Source organism: Choloepus didactylus, chromosome 1 (genome assembly GCF_015220235.1).
Source record: "Choloepus didactylus isolate mChoDid1 chromosome 1, mChoDid1.pri, whole genome shotgun sequence".
Taxonomy (NCBI): domain Eukaryota; kingdom Metazoa; phylum Chordata; class Mammalia; order Pilosa; family Megalonychidae; genus Choloepus; species Choloepus didactylus.
This window is the reverse complement of record NC_051307.1, coordinates 180,719,558-180,737,562: the sequence shown is the minus strand read 5'-3', so window position 1 is coordinate 180,737,562 and position 18,005 is coordinate 180,719,558. Positions and strand designations below refer to the sequence as shown.

Genomic DNA, 18,005 nt, shown 5'->3' with positions numbered 1-18,005 from the left:
GAACCAGATCTGAGAGAAAAGGCAGGTCAAGGGAATGACTGAAATTCAACGTGAACCCTATAGAATGGTATAATTTTTTAAATTATGTAAATATGACTTTGATAAAATAAAAATCAAACAAAAATGAATTATATATATGTAGGACTCAGTTACCGCTCTTAGTTGTTAACTACACATTCAGTTTTGCCTTTTACATCCTTTCCTCTCCAAAAATGTCCAATGACCATGTGACTAAGTCAAGTTAGGCTATCAGAATGATTAACTACAACGCACATTTTAAACAAGTCTGAGAAAATCCATATTTAAATACTACAAAGTAGGAGACAACACATCAGTCCATAAAGTCTTTCCCAAATGGATTCTTTCACACAGAGATACCTCTAATATATCTAAAATGATTCAATTGATTTTTAAATGTGATTTACATAAAGCTTTACAGCAATATATTCATTGAATGCAGACAGCGTACCTGTATTCAATCTCAAATTTCCTCTCTATCGCACTGAGGATACACAACTATGAGAAACAACTACACCTTAAGAAAACCTGAAACAATCTCTGATATATTTCAATCAAAATATCCATTTCAAAAAAATTTTTTAAATGAGGCTGAATCAATCCATTATTATATCACTTAAAGCTTAGGAGTTAAAAGGAGCACTGTGTGAAATGATTTTCTCTTATTTAGAGTAGCTCTGAAACATGGATTCACAAGCATCATTAGAAGCGTGATCAAGCCCGCTGGGAATTGTTGAGAATAAATGGCTTTAGTAAAACTAACTGTCAAAACCTAGCATTCACTGTCAACATCTATCTGTTTTCCCTCCTATCTACCAAGATTGCTCTCAGACAATGCTTTGTTTGATAACTTCCACAGACCTATATATTCTGAAGTTCTTCAGAATCACTCAATTTAAATTTGTTTTTCATTAAATCACAGTGAACTTGGCCTCCTATATTTAATATATGATAAGCTTTCAAATTTTATTTTCCCCCTTCAAAGAGACAGATTTCTAGTTCATTAAAGACATTCACAATATTTGCCATGTATATTTTCATAGAATTATAGAGATGTTCAAAACTCTTGAAAAGCTGTGGGCATATTTCAGTTATGGACACACCAAATTTCTTTCACGAACTTGACCTAAAATGTTCTATCACACGGTGGCTAGTATGAAAAAGCTCTCAAAAATGGTGACTCAAAAATTATTATTCCTTCTATGCTATTCAGAAGGTGAATTGTGTAATATTCAATCCAGTTTTCAGAAACTTATTTCCAGCTTAAATAGTGATTGAAATAATTGGAGTAGAGACAATTAAAATGTATCAGATAATGCCAGTATGCATTAGAATGATGTCACATTCATTGCCATTATGCATGTGGATCCATTCAGATAAATTATAACTTTAAATTATCGTCACATCAGTTAACTCTCAAAACTAAATGTGAAACATTTTTAATAAGGCACTTTTTTTGGTGACCCAACACAATTTTGGACTGAGCATTGAATTTATCTCTTTCACTTTTTCTTTTTAGAAAGCTATGTCCAAGTATACTAGAGTATGCCATGCTATAATATTAGGATTACAGAATCAGTCTCCAAAACAGTGATGATAATCAATACATCAACAGTGAATAACACATCATCACCACTGAAACCAGGTTCCCATCATAACAAGGTCCCAATTTCCCATCATAAAACAACAGGCATAGCTGCCATATAATAATCTACATTTCTTTCAGAAAAATTTTTGGTTTACAGATGAATCTCGCAAAAAGGACAGAGTTCCGCTATATTCCCTTCACACAGTTTTCCCTATTATTACCATTTTGCATTAGTGTGGTACCTTTCTTGCAAATGATGAAACAATATTATTATAATTATACTATTAACTATACTCCATAGTTTATGTTAGGCTTCACTGTTTGTGTTGCACGGTTCACTGTTGTCCCTTAGAATTTTTATTCTGATAACATATAGACATCCTAAAATCTACCCTTTTAACCACATTGAAACATACTTTTAAGTGCTGTTAATTACATTCACAGAGTTGTGCTACCATCACCACCATCCATTACCAAAACTTCTCCATCACCCTAAACAGAAACTCTGCACAAATTAAGTATTAATTCCGCATTCCCTATACCCACCCTGGCCCATGGTAACCTGTATTCTAGTTTTCTAACTCTATGGACTTCCATATTCTAATTATTTCACATAAGTGAAATATGCAATATTTGTCCTTTTGCATCTGGCTTATTTCAATCAGCATAATGTCTAAAAGGTTCACCCATATTGTAGCACGTATCAGAACTTCATTCCTTTTCACAGCTAAGTAATATTCATACACTCATTATTTTCCCATATACAACCCTATTATTAACACCTGGTATCAGGGTCATATATTTGTTATAATTCATGAAAGAATATCCTTAAAATTTTACCATTAACTATAGTCTACCATCTACAGTTGGGTTCAATGTGTTATACAATCTTATGTTCTATCGTTTTATCTTTAATTTTTATTCTAGCAACATATAAATCTAAACTTTCCCCTCTTGACTACATTCACCTGTATAATTCAGTGCTGTTAATTACACTCACAATATTATGCAACTATCACCACTGTGCCAGTTTGAATGTATTATGTCCCCCAAACGCCATTATCTTTGATGTAATCTTGTATGGGCAGAGGTTATCAGGGTTGATCAGATTGTAATTCTTCGAGTGCTTCTATGGAATGCACCCCACCCAGCTGTGGGTGATGACTCTGATTGGATAATTTCCATGGAGGTGTTGCTCCACCCATCCAGGGTGGGTTTAAGTTGATCAGTGGAGCCATATAAATGACTTGCCATAACAGGAGGAACTCAGTGCAGTTGTGAGTGATGTTTTGAAGAGGAGCTACAACCAAAAGGGACACTTTGAAGAAAGCACAAAAGCTGCAGATAAGAGACAGTTTGGAGACAGCCATTGAAAGCAGACTCCTGCTCCAGAGAAGCTGAGAGAGGACAAATACCCCAAGTGCAACTAAGAATGACATTTTTGAGGAACTGCAGCCTAGAGAGGAATGTCGTGGGAGAAAGCCATTTTGAAACCAGAATTTGGAGCAGACACCAGCCATGTGCCTTCCCAGCTAACAGAGGTTTTCCAGACACCATTGGCCATCCTCCAGTGAAGGTACCCGACTACTGATGTGTTACCTTGGACACTTTATGGCCTTAAGACTGTAACTGCGTAGCCAAATAAACCCCCTTTTTATAAAAGCAATCCATCTCTGGTGTTTTGAATTCCGCAGCATTAGCAAACTAGAACAACCACCATCAATTTCCAAATCTTTAAAATAAACTTAAATAGAAACTCCATACAAATTAAGCATCAACTCCCCATTCTCTAACCCCAGTCTATCCTCTGGTAACCTATATTCCAAATTCAAACTCTATGAGTTTGCTTATTATAATTGGTTGTCAGTGATATCACATAATATTTGTCCTTTTGTGTCTGGTTCATTTCACTTAGCATAATGTCCTCAAGGTTCATCCATAATTTCTCATGCATCAGGACTTCATTCCTTTTTATGGGTAAATAATATTCCATTGCATGTATATACCATAGTTTGTTCATCCACTTGGGTTGCTTCCATATTTTGGAATTGTGAATAATGCCATTATGAACATAGGTGTACCATATCTGTTTGAGTTCCTACTTTTAATTCTTCTGGGCATATACCTAGTAGTAGGATTGTGGAGTAATATGGTCATAATATACTTAGCTTCCTGAGGAACTGCCAAACTATCTTTCACAGCAGCTGTACCACGTTACATTCCCACCAGCAATGAGTGAGTGTTCCTATTTCTCCACATCCTCTCCAACACTTGTAGTTTACTGTTTGCTTAATAATGTCCATCCTAGTAGGTGTGAAATTAGGTATGTCCCTAATAGCTAGTGATGTTGAGCAACTTTTCATGTGCTTTTTAGCCATTTGTATATCCTCTTTGGAGAAATGTCTCTTCAAGTCTTTTGCCCATTTTATAATTGGGTTGTTTGTCTTTTTATTGTTGAGTTGAAGGGTATCTTTATATATTCTGGACATTAACCCTTATTGGATACGTGGTTTCCAAATATTTTCTCCCATTGAGTAGGTTGCCTTTTCACTTTTTTGACAAAGTCCTTTGAGGCTCAGAAGTTTTTAATTTTGAGCAGTTTCCATTTTTCCCTTTTTTCTTCCATTCCTTGGGCATTGGGTATAAAGTCTAAGAAACCATTGCCTAACCCAAAACCCTGAAGATGCTTCCCCACATTTTCTTCTAGGAGTTTTATAGTCCTGGTTCTTATATTAAAGTCTTTGACCCATTTTGAATAATTTTTGTATCTAGTGTTAGATAGGGGTCCTCTTTTATTCTTTTGCATATGGATATCCAATTCTCTCAGAACCATTTATTGAAGAGACTATTCTTTCCCAACTGAGTGAACTTGGCAGTCTTGTCGAAATTCAGTTGGCCATAGATTTGTGGGGCCTATTTCTGAAATTTGAATTCAATTCCATTGCTCAATATAGCCATCTTTGTGCCACTACCATACTGTTTTGACCACTATAACTTTGTAATATGTTTTATAGTCAGGAAGGTAAGTCCTCCAACTTCATTCATCTTTCTCAAGCTGTTTCAGGTCTCCTTACCCTTCCAAATAAATTTGATAATTGACTTTTCCATTTCTGCAAAGCAGGCTGTAGGAATTTTGATTGGAATTGCATAGAATCTGTACATCAATTTGGTTAGAATAGTCTTCCAATCCACGAACACGGAAAGTCTTTTCATTTATTTAGGTGTTCTTTGATTTCTTTAGTGATATTTTGTAGCTACTGCAGTTATTGTAAATCTTATTGTAGTTCCCTTGTATGTGATGAATAGCTATTCTCTTGCTGTTTTCAGGGGTCTTTATCTTTCACATTTTTCATTCTGATTAGTATGTGTCCTGAAGTATGTCTATTAGGATTTATTCTGTTTGGAGTACACTGTGCTTCTTGGACATGTATATTTATGTCTTTCATAAGAGTTGGGAAACTTTCAGCCATGTTTTCCTCAAATATTCTTTCTGCCCCCTTTTCCTTCCCTTCACCTTCTGGGACATCCATGATATGTATGTTTGCATGCTTTGTGTGGTCATTCAGATTCCTGAGACCCTGATCAATGCTTTCCATTGTTTTACCTGTTCTTCTGTCTGTGCGATTTCAGTTGTTTTATCTTCCAATTCAGTGATTCTTTCTTCTAACTGTTCAAATCTGTATTGTATACCTCCAATGTATTTTTAATCTCTTCCATTTAACCTTTCATTCCCAAAGTTCTGTTATGTTTCTTTTCATACTTTCAACTTCTTTTTGCTCACTCAGTGTCTTCTTAATATCCTTTATCTCTCTAACCCATACTTTCCTTTATCTATTTGAATTGACTTGGGAGATTTGTTTGAGCATCATTGTTTATTTGCTTAAAATTCTGTGTCTCCTCTCAAGTTTTAACTTATACCTTTGACTGGGCCATATCTTCCTGTTTCTTATTATGGCTTGTAATTTTTTGATGGTGTCTAATGCATCTGGTTATGTTGATGAGTTAATCATGAAGGTCAGTTCCTCTCTGGCCTAGGGTTTTATTGTTGACTGAATTTCTGTAAAGGCTCTTCTTTGACACTTGGTTCAACTTATTTTAGACCTTTAAACTGCCCTGTTAAGCTGATTAGATTTTTTCAGCTCTTCTTTGTCTCATCTTTCCCTGTATATGTGGTAAATTTTTTAAGATTGCACTACTTATGCAATTGTTTGACCCCCAGGAGAGAGCTTCCTTTCCTCTGTTCCTTCTTTGGGAATCCTGATCTGTTCTGTCTTTGTTTTGCCTCTATAGCGCTTCTTTTTAAGTCTCCTTTTATTGCCTAGCTGCTTTTGACTAGAAGGCAAATTCTGGGAGGAGGGTCACCCCAAAGAGGACTTTCCTAAATCAATATTTCCCAGCCAAAACATGACCATGGCCCTGCAAAGGGGATGCAGAGCAGTTCCAAAGAGCCCTGGGGAGAGGGTCAGAAAGATGCCCAAAGCCTTTCTGACAGTTCCTGCAGGTCTGCAGTCCTCTCTTGGAGTACCAGCAGATGGTACTCTTCAGCAAACTTTTCCCTGCAGCCCTAAGGAGGCCCTATGTCTTTGAACTCTCACTGCCTTCACCTTTGTTGGGAGCAGGGTTGAAACAATTGACAAGCAGTCCCTGTCCCGGTCAGGCTAAGACATAGTCCAAAGCTGGGCCCAAGAGTCACCTATCAAATTTGCCTATCAAAAGACATGATCAGTACTTGGCCGTTCCCACTCCTACCCCCATTCTTGGGGAAGATGGCATCCACATCCCTCTCCATCCACAGCAGCCAACCAGGAACCAGATCCAAGGTGTCTAGTCTCGAGAGTGGGGGCTGGGAACTGGCAGTCACCCTTGAGCACTGTACCCACAGTTCCTTACCACAGTGTTTCAGTCTCTTCTTCCCGCTCTTCCTTGGACGCTGTACATTGTTCTCCTGGCCTCCAGAGCCCCAGAACAGTTGTTTCAGATAGTTTATGCCTGTCCACTAGTTGTTTTTGGAGGAGGATTGAGTACTGCAGTTCCCTACTCTGCCATTTTCCCCATCAATTGATTTTTGATAAGGGTGCCATGTGGACTCAATTAGGAAAGAACAGTCTCTTCAACAAATGGTGTTGGGGAAACTAGCACTCCATATGCAAAAGAATGAAGGTAGACCCCTACCTCACATCATATACAAAATTAAATTAATTAATCAAAGCCCAAATAAAAGAACCAAAACTATAAAACTCCTGGAAGAAAACACAGGGAAGCATCTTCAGGACCTTGTATCATCAATGGATTCTTAGACCTTTTGGTATACAATACCAAAAGCACTATCAACGAGAGAAAAAAATAAATAAGTGGTACCTCATCAAAATTAAAAACTTTTGTGCAACAAAGGAGTTTCCCATGGAAGTAAAAAAGACAACCAAAATAATGGGAGAAAATATTTAGAAACCACATATCTGATAAGGGTTAATAACCAGAATATATAAAGAAATCCTAAAAATAAAAAATAAAAAGGCAGTAGTGATATCATCAACATGGTGATGTAAGACATCCCTGGAAAAAACCTCTCCAAATATCAGTGAATAAAAGGACAAATCCCACTTGCTTAGAACTCTGGAGGTGGGTAGAGACTGGAGAAGGTCTCTGCAAATGCTGAATCTAAGAAAGCAAAAAATATCAGGTAGGAAACTTCTGTCCGAGGCCATCCTCTTCTTTTCCCCTCCCTCAGTCCCATGCAGTTTGGGAATTACCCCAGAGACAGTGGCTCAAGTCTCTCCAACCAGGGAAACAGACTGTAGAGGAAATCACAGCAATGAGTTAGAACCCCACACATATCCAGGCACAGGGGACCCAAGTCCACAGAGAGCCAGGATAGAACACAAGTCCTGAGGAGTGCTGAATACAAAGGGCCTCTGGAGTGGGGGTGAGGGGAGAAACTGCAGTACAAGTGGCTGCCAAGTGGTGCACACACTCAGTCCATTTACTCTTAGGTGGATTACATAAATGCAAAATGGACCTTTCTGGAGTAAGCCATCTTTCTGTGTTGACATTATTTGGCTCCCCAGGTGAGATACCCTAATTGGGAAGAAACCAGAGGCAGAAATGCCTCATAGAGAGAAAAGAAAAAGGAGGAGAGGAGGTTTAAATTGTACTGTTGTAAAATAGAGGGTCCCAAAACTGAAAAGTGTAAGGAAAATGAGGCACAGAATGAGGGAATGAATTTAACCAAATCATAATGCTGGGGAGAAAACTCTGCACAAAAATAAACAGAACATGAAGATTCACAGAGAAGGAACAGAGGAAAGAAAGCTTTCTCCCAAAGGTGAAACAATTACACAAAAATTGCAATATTAAAAATTATACCACATATCCAGGACAAAAATCAGATGAAGAAGAGCAGAAAAAATCTTATCAGTTAAACTTGGGAAATTTCAAAGATCCAGAATAAGTTGAACCAAGCATCAAAGAAGAGCCTTAATACAAAGTCAATCAACAATAAAACCCTAAACAAGAAGTAGAAACTGACACTGATAGTTAAATAATAAAGATAATCAGATGTACAGACATTATCAAAAAATTATAAGCCATACTAAGAAACAGGAAGATAAGGCTCATTCAAGGGAACAAATTAAAACTTCAGAGGTGACACAGGATTTGGAACAACTAATCAAAGAAGTTCAAACAAACCTCCTAAATCAATTCAAGGAGATGAAGGAAAATATGCACAAACAGATAAAGGATATTAAGAAGACAATGTGTGAGCATAAAGAAGAATTTGAACATAGAGAAAGAAAAAGAAAATTATGGAGATTAAAGGCACCACAGCAGAGATTGAAAATATATTAGAAAAAAAACATTAGTGGTATAACACAACAGCAGTTTGGAACAGGTAGAAGAATCAGTGAACTAGAAGACAGGGAAATTGAAATCATACAGTCAGAAGCACACGTGGAGGAAAGAATAGAAAAAATTGAGCAGTATCTCAGGGATATGAGTGACATGTCATGGGTTTCTCAGGAGAAGAGAAGGGAAAAGAGGCAGGAAGACTATTTGAGGAAATAATTATTGAAAACTTCCCAACTCTTATGAAACACAAATATATATGTCCAAGAAGCACAATGTACTCCAATCAGGAAAAAATCCTTATAGACCCGCTCTAAGAAACATACTAATCAGAATGTCAAATGCCAAAGATAAAGAATCCTGAAAGCAGTGGCAGAAAAGCAATTCATCACATTACAAGAGATCCTCAATAAGACTAAATTCCAATTTCGCATCAGAAACCATGAATGCAAGAATGCAGCAGTATGATATACTTAAGGTATGAAAGAGAAAAACTGCCAGCCAAAATTCTGTATCTGGCAAAACTGTCCTTCAAAAATGAGGGAGAGTTTTAAATATTCATAGATAAGCAGAAACAGAGTTTTTCAACAAAAGACCTGCCCTACTAGAGTTACCAAAGAGAGTTCTACAGGTTGAAAGGAAAAGGCAGAAGATACTGTTTTGGAGTAGCTGGAAGAAACGAAAACTCAGAGAATGTGTATACTATCGAAGCTAAGTTGATATCTTTTCAAATGAGTAGGTTATAGATGTAGGTTGTGCAATATAAACCCCAGGGTAACCACAAAGAAAGTATTTAAAAATATACAGAAACAGAAATGAGAAAGGGATCAGTCCGATACATCACAAAAAAATCAACTATTCAGCAAAGGAAGTTGCAATAAAGGAAAAGAGACAGAGTAAAAAAGATATGATATAAAAAACCTGGAAGTAAGTACTGCCTTTATAGGAATAACACTGAATGTTAATGGATTAAACTACCCAATCAAAAGACCCAGATTGTCAGAATGGATAAAAAAAGCATGATCCAACTATATGTTGTTTTCAAGAGACTCAGATTAGACCTAAAGATACAAATAGGTTGAAAATGAAGGGGTGGAAAAAATTATTCCATACAAATAGTAACCAAAAAAGAGCTGGGTAGCTAATATCAGACAAAATAAGTTTAAGTCAAAAGCTGTTATAAAACACTAGAAGGACACTATATATTAATAAAAGGGGCAATATACCAAGAAGAAAAAACAATCATATTTATGCACCTAACCACAGAGGCATATAATGAAAAAATTGAAGGGAGAAATAGACACCTCTACAATATGAGTTAGAGACTTCAATGCACCCCTCTCAACATAGATAGAACATCTAGAAAGAAAATCAATAAGGAAACAGAATTGGAATAATATGATAAATGAACTAACCAGCAAATATGTACAGAACATTGTACCCTAAAACAGCAGGATGTACATTTTTTTCAAGTACTCATGGATCATTCTCCTGGATAGAACACATGTTGGGTCACAAAAAAATCCTCAATAAATTTAGAATGAATGAAATCATACAAAGCATATTTTCTGACCACAATGGGATGAAGCTGGAAACCAATAACAGGCAGAGAACTGGAAAATCCACAAATATATGGAAGTTAAACAACACACTCTTAAACAATTGGTGGGTCAAAGAAGAAATTGCAAGAGAAATCAGTACATATCTTAGGATGAATGAAAATGAGAAAACAATATATGAAAATACATGATGCAGTGAAGGCAGTGGCGAGAGGGAAATTTATAGCCCTAAATTCTTACATTAAAAAAGAAGAGCTAAATTTAAAGACCTAACTGCACACCTGGAGGAACTAGAAAAAGAACAGCAAACTAAACCCAAAGCAAGCACAAAGAAAAAAATAAAAAAGTTTAGAGCAGAAATAAATGAAATTGAAATTGAAAAGCAATAGAAAGAATCAACAAAACCAAAAGTTGGTGTTTTGAAAAGATTAATAAAATTGGCAAACCGTTAGCTGGACTGACAATGAACAAGAGAAAAGACAAAAATAAATAAAATCAGAAATGAGAGGGGGGACATTACTGCTGACCCCACAGAAATAAAACAGATCATAAGAGGATATGATCAACTGTATGCCAACAAAATAGACAACTTAAGTGAAATGGACAAATTCCTAGAAACACAAGAACAACCTACACTGACTCTAGAAAAAATAGAAGACGTCAACAAACCAACTAGAAGTAAAGAGATCAAATTCTGTCATCAAAAAAGAAAAGACCAAGAACAGATGGCTTCACAGGAGAATTCTACCAATCATTCCAAGAAGATTTAATACCAATCCTCTTCAAACTCTTCCAAAAAATTGAAGAGAAGGGAATATAACCTACCTCATTCTACGAGGCCAACATCACCCTAATACCAAATCAGATAAAGATATTACACAAAAAGAAAATTACAGATCCATTTCTCTAATGAATATAGATGCAAAAACCCTCAACAAAAGATTTGGAAATCTAATTCAACAGCCCATCAAAAGAATTATACACTATGATCAAGTGGGTTTTATCCCAGGTATGCAGAAAAGGCATACATGCGAGCATCCGAGCATGCGCACAGGGTTACTCTGTTCCTTCCCGATCCATAATGGGGCACAAGCCAGGTCACAGCATGCCAGGAAAGGGGTTGGAGGTGGACCAGAAAGGCAGCACAAGCTTCTCCTATTGTTTTTTAAGTTGTGTTTTTTTGATTTGGCACTCACAAAGTTACTGCAATCCTTTAATGTTTTACAGAGTTCTGAGAAAGATGACTCTGCCAGTTTTTGTTGTTCAAAGATTCCAAGGAGGAACAGAATCCTGGAACATCTTACGCCACCATCTTGGTCGACCAGAAGTCCCATAAACAGTCTAATTTGAACTAAAAGAAAATCTCAAAATTTGCCATCAACTCCCCTTCCCAAGAAAGCAGTACAGTTTAATCAGTATTAGAGGAAATGTTACAATATCTCACCAATATCTCTCAAATTTGTGGGTCAGGTAAGAAAGTGGAGTAGGAAAGTCTCAAGAAAAATAAGAAACCCTTCTTGGAGGGCCATCCCTCCTTAGATCAAAAGTACTGGGAACCGGTTTTATACCCAGAGCAACATCTGCAATTGAGGATTCCTCCCGGGAAGACAACTGCTTGCAAGTGTGGCTCAGGAATTTGTTAACAGCAAAATCCACCCTGGGAAGGTGGTTGTGTACATAAAGCCCACCTGCCCCTACTGCAGAAAGACCCAAGAGAGCCTCTGTCAAATGCCTTCAAGCAAGGACTTCTGGAATTTGTCAATATCACAACCACCAGTGACACAAACACAATTCAGGATTATTTCCAAGAGCTCAAAGGGGAAAGAATGGTACCTTGGGTCTTTATCAGAAAAGACTGTATAGGTTGAAGCTCTGATCTAATAAGTATGCAAAAGAGTGGGGAACTGGAGACCCAGCTACGGCAAATTGAAACTCTAAAATAATTACAGCAGAGCAGGCTCCAGTAATGTCTCTCTTGGGAACTGGACAGCCTCACCAATGAAGACAATACTTCTTGGTGGATGGATCTGGGGCCAGTCTTATCCAGTTACAGCAACTGAAATACATTTATTAAAATAATATCAATAATAATAATAGTAATAGGGGGAGTAGAGTAGAGGCGGGGGGAAAGCTTGTCTTCTTCTTTTGGATCAGTATTAAAAAGTAGACCAACTTTCCCCACACCATGGGGCTGAAAAGATTGATGGACCTTCATGGGTTTCTGGCCTTTTGGGTTCCAAAAGACCATGATAAGTTCTGGTTTAGGATTCCTCCATTGATCCAAAAGATGTTCTTTTGGACATGTTTTTCTTATTGACTGTTCCCCATGTGCCAACACTCCTCTACCTCTAAACCAGTGTGTTTCTCAACAACAACCATGTTTATTCCAAGCCTCTTAGGATGAATCTATATTTGGTCTTTGGTACTATCCATCAGCCAAAATTATTTTCCTAAGCTTGACTTTCTGGAGTTTGCATTATGAAATCAATAGCTTCTTAAATGTGCTTTTTCAAACTACATGCATATCTCCCTTCACTATCTTCACCCCACCTTATCCTATTTTGAGAATCATTACCCTGAGCCAGTGTTCTCAACCTTGACAACTTAAGAGTTCTCATGGAAAATATGCAACAATTCCATGAAATGTCTGAGGGCGCAAGTTGAGAAACTCTGCAGGAAAAGTTAGGCACTGTTAGTCTTCACTCAGTGCCACAGGTGTCAGAGACACAAGTGCAGATGCTGCAATCATGTGTCAATATTCTTATACAAGCTTGTCCAGGTAATCCTGAACGAGTGTGTATTATTTTGGAGTAGCATCAAAATTAAAATGCAAAATTAAAAAATTCTCATAGAAATCTTGTAGCTCCCTCCCCCAAGAATATGTCTGTGGAAGGAGCTAAATTTGGGAAACACTGTCCTAAATGGTTCTCAATTTTCCTTTTTTTCTTTTTCCACTCTTTGAAAATTTAAGAATCCCTTACCATGAAGTTTAATTTTGTGTTCTAATTGCAAGATTATGTTCATTTCCTATTGTGATCTCTAGTATGAATAGCTAATTTTTCTTCTAATGAAGAAAAACCCATAGATGATTCTGTTATTTTGTTAAATTCTTTTCCACGTCTTACAACTTTATTCATGTGTGCCCCCTATCATTATAAATAAAGGCATGTGTTGCTGTCACTTGTTGAGTACAAAAAAAGTATTGGGAACCACAACACTCCTCAGACAGGAAACAACACCTAGAATCCATTATCAAAACTGTGCACTGCACCAGTACCTGCAAGAAAAGTAGGTCGTGTATAGGACATCAACTACAGCCCCATCTTATAGTCCATGAACCACAGAACATATCTTTTTGAGAAAGGTAAACCCTTTCCTCACACCGGAGGCTTCTCATCTGCAGTTGGAGAACCCACAAAAACCCAAGGATGACTCAATGTCAGGAAATGCATTAATATAAAATCACATGGTGATCGATCAAATGATAGAAATTATAAGATAGCATAGATAGATGCCCAAAATTCATCTGATTAAATCAACATACATTCCTGATTAAAACACTTTATAAGAAAGGGAATAAAAAAATATTTCCTTAATATAATATGCTTAACATGAGGAAGTAGAAAAGTCCCCCTTGAAAGAAAGATAAAAAATCAAGAATGAATGCTGGAAGCTTTAGCCAATTCAGGACAAGAAAATTAAGTAAGTGGCAAATATTTTTTGGAAGTTGTCTAGCAACATGCATCAAAAGTCTTAAAAATTTTTTTCGTAGCCTTTTACTAACCAATTCCAATCTAGGACTTTACACTCTGGGTTAAGGAACCAAACATGTACACAAATATGTTGGTGCCTGTCACAGTGAAAAGACTATAACTAATGAAAACACTGAACAAAAGTAACTGATAACAAAATAAACAAGTCTGTATGTGGTATGTATGTATACACATTATGGTCCAGCTATCTATTGAAATACTACACAGTCATTAAAAATGTTACTCAAACTCCATAAGGATATAGATAAATGATTGTTTTATTTTAAGTGAAATAAACTAAATAACAGTATCATCTTCATTTTGTTGAAAAAAAAAACACCCATGTCCATTTATGCACAGGCATACATAGAACAATGCATCTAAAATTTTCAAAGTGACGAAATTGTAAGCAACATTTTCTTTGTACTAGCTATATTTTCCAATCTCTTGTTAAAATAAACATGCACTCCTTATAAATTCTGAAGAAAAGATAAATCTTAAGTATTTTGTAAATATCATAGAAGGGGCCTGTGTCACAGATAGGGGTTTCTATTCAGCAGAATAGAGTTTGTTAAAGTCGTCAAAGTCCAAGTGATACCGTCACCAGGGTGAAGTCTGACCAAAATAGTTGTCCCATCTAACTTCTGTCTCTGCTTGAGTTATGCTTATTTCCAGAAAAATAAAGCAAGCAAACACCTGCAAGAAGCTGTTGAGAACTGCAGCTCCTGCAACCCCTGCAGCCATTGCCCCGTCATTCCACAGTGAACCACAAAGTCCCCAGCCAATAAAATAGCAAGAACCCATCTTGATGCCAGCTACAAGTTCCTGGCTTGCCACAGCCAGGGAATTCCACTTCCCGAAGCATGAACAGTAAGTTCCCAACTCTGACTTTTCTTTATCTTTGCTCATTATAATAGTAAATTCTCCACCTCTGGGTGGGACTTGAAGACACCATTTTCTGAACATGCAACGCTTGTAAAAGTATGTTCTAGCGTGACCAAGAACTGCGCATGATCAGAACCAATGAAGAAACCCCCGCCCATTTGAATCAGCCACCTGCACGCACAACCTCTGACCCCCAATAAAAGAACCACACTCATTTCCCTTGGGGGAGAAGATGCCTTTAAGACAGAGTCCACCCTTTTCCATTCTTTGGTCAAAGAATAAAATTCTGCTTCTCTTCACTGAATCTGGTTTCATTCTACTGGTGCAAGCAACACCGGACAGGAGACACTTTTCCAGGGTCTGACCCAAGGAAGCTTGGTAACAATAACAACTGAAATACAGGAGACAAAAAGGTAGTACTGATGATGATGTTTGGAAGTGCTTGGTACCCAGGATAGAATAATTTGGAACATAACCAAATACAAAATAACAGTTACCAGCAAAGATAATCTTTGTCAAATACCTGTTAAAATAGAATGTGATAATCACTTTAACTCTTCAAGTCGCAGCCTGACAAACTATGCTGCAGTACATCATACTGACCCGCTGCTGCCTGGCAGATTCTGGACAGGCTTAGCCTGCAAAGGAGCTGTGAAGGAAAGACAAAAGTCACCTGAGTTTCACATGATGTGAGGGGCACTGATGGTGTCTTAAGAGATTTTGGGATGCGGGCCTCAGGAAAACTATCACTAGCAGCTGAGTATGGGGGGACTATGAAGAGAGATGCAGATGGGGGCATGTGCAAATGATTCCCTGATTACAAGTCAGAAAGCAAGGAAATGCATGCCAAAGTGCACCATAAGCACATTGTGGTCAGAACTCTGCAGACTGCATGCATTACCTAATGGAAGAAGATGAAGATGTTTCCAGTAAATAAATCTCTTGGTTACAGAGAAAAGAACATAACTGCAGCCATGGTGCAGAGGCAAAGGAAAGCTTGTGCTGCTATACAAGACATGGCAGTCTGAGAAGAAACCTAGGAAAGGTTTTAAAAAGAGGCAGAAACTATGCCCAAATATCTATTGCCCAGAAAATAGATTGGGTTGCTTAGAAAGTTTCCTCCGAGTTTTATGAAGACTTTTAAGATTAAGACAAATTTATTGACCAAGAAAAAAGAAGAATGCATACTCATTATATTAACCTAGTTCATAGTTTCTTCATAGCACTATGTTCTAAAGAATAAAGTCCAAAGTCTTTAGTTTTTAAAAAGCTGGGATAAAAAGCTAATACATGTTTAAACAATTTATATTTGTGACTCTTTAAAAATGATGTGCCCAATTTTGCATATGGTGTACAATGTCAAAAGGCAGTAATCTACAACTTTATTAAGTAAGCCAGACCTTTTCTATGTATTCTTTCATTCATTAAATGTTAAAGCCCTGATATATCCATCCAAAAGCTGCACGGTTTTTTCCATATAATGATCTAGAACAGGGGTTGACAACTTTGGTAGTATTGATTTGGAGTGGATAATTCTTTGTTGTGGGGGCTGTCCTGTACATTTGTAGGATTTTTAGCAGCATCACTGGCTTCTACCCACTACATAACCGTAACAGCTCCCCACACCAACCCCAGTTGTGACAACCAAAAAAGTCTCCAAATATTCCCTGGGGGTGGGGGGGTGTACAATATTGCCCTCGGTTGAGAACCCCTTATCTATTGGCATTTTGACCATTTAATGAGATATTTCAATGTCTGGATATTGCAAACAATTGCTGAGAACTTCATAAACCTCAGACAGTGAGTTGCTTAGAATTGAATTTAAAAGAGAAAAACAATATGCTTTTTAGTTGTCTGCTGTGATTTAACTTGAGTAAATTCTAACATTTACCTGAGGGTAAGTTGAAGGGTGAATCTTTTATCATAAAAATAAGACCATCTCATAAATTTTACAGAAAGTTTCAGTAATTTCTTCGTGTTTCCATGGTTGGCAAGAAAAACAGAATACGCTAGGAGGCAAAAGTATAAAATTTTGTTGCCAACTCAAACCACTCCATAATTAGCAGATTTAGATTACTGTATAATGAGCAAATGTATGAATGGTTTCGACATTAGAGAAGGGAAAGAACGTTCTACTTGGAGAAAACAATCATCAATTGTGTATAAAGGGAACTTTGCCACAACTACATAAAGAAATTCCATAGCAATGTATTTAGATCTTGATTCTTGCCCTGATGTGTACTTGTATCTTTTAGGAAATTATTTCCTTTCAGTTCTAACAGGGAGTATACACTTGGACACCAAGCACTTTCTGAGATTTCCATGATGATTTCTGTTGTATCATAAAAGAACCAAGCAATGAAAATAACATTAATGAGATGTGGCAAGGCTGGGTTAGAATAGATAGAAAGACTACAAGGTGTGAAGCTCCCTCATAAAATTTTATTCCTTTACCAGTCGAACTCACTAGGAACTGCTTTGTCTTTCTAATGACTTGTTTTCATACTTTAGCCAGCCAATCCTCACCTATCCAGAGACTATTTAGGGGAACTTTTAGTTATCTTTATTTTAATTTTCTTTTTTTTTTTTTCTCCTCTCTCTCCTCCTAAACTGAATTCTTATCCTCAACAGTAAACTCTTTTTTTCCCTACATTTTCTCTCTCAGAAAACTTAGAGACAGTTTCTCAGGTTAAAGTGCTAAACAAAAGTTTTTATGGAGTCTTTCCTAAACACAAAGCTTTGAACCAGATCCTATAAAGTGGGTGGTTCAGAAATAACAAGGGCCTGCCCTTGATAAACCTAGGAAAGTGGTGGATACAGACTACAAAATCTCAGAAATGGTAAATAAGAGCCAGGTGCCACTTTAGGAAAGCCTTCCCTGTTTCCTCCAGGCAGAGGGAGCAGCTATGCCTTCCTAAGCGCTTAGGCTAATGGGGGTTCACATGAGTGGGCTCTGGTGCCAGACTTTTTTTAAATTCAATTTTAGTGAGATGTATTCACATACCATACAATCATCTACAGTGTACAGTCAGTTGTTCACAGTACCATCACATAGTTGTGCACGCATCACCACAATCAATTTTTAAACATTTTCATTACTCAAAAAAAAAAAAAGAAATTAAAATGCGAATTAAAATAAAAGTAAAAAAGAATACCTCCAATATCCCAATCCCCCAGCTCCCCCTATTATTCCTTTAATTTTTGTGCCCATTTCTCTACTCATCTGTTCTGGTGCCAGACTTTTGCTCTGCTGCTATGTGAGTGGTTTGGGGGAGGTTATGTAACTGTGTCTAAGGTTCCATATCTTTTAAGCAGAGCCATATGAAATTGCTATTCTAAAACTGCTTTGACCCACGTCAA

At 37.1% G+C, this 18,005-nt stretch overlaps 1 pseudogene; it reads left to right on the top strand.

The window, feature by feature from the left end:
* The window catches only part of LOC119526497, a 33,515-nt pseudogene extending 21,564 nt beyond the window's left edge, over positions 1 to 11,951 (top strand).
* The last annotated feature ends 6,054 nt before the right edge of the window (positions 11,952 to 18,005 follow it).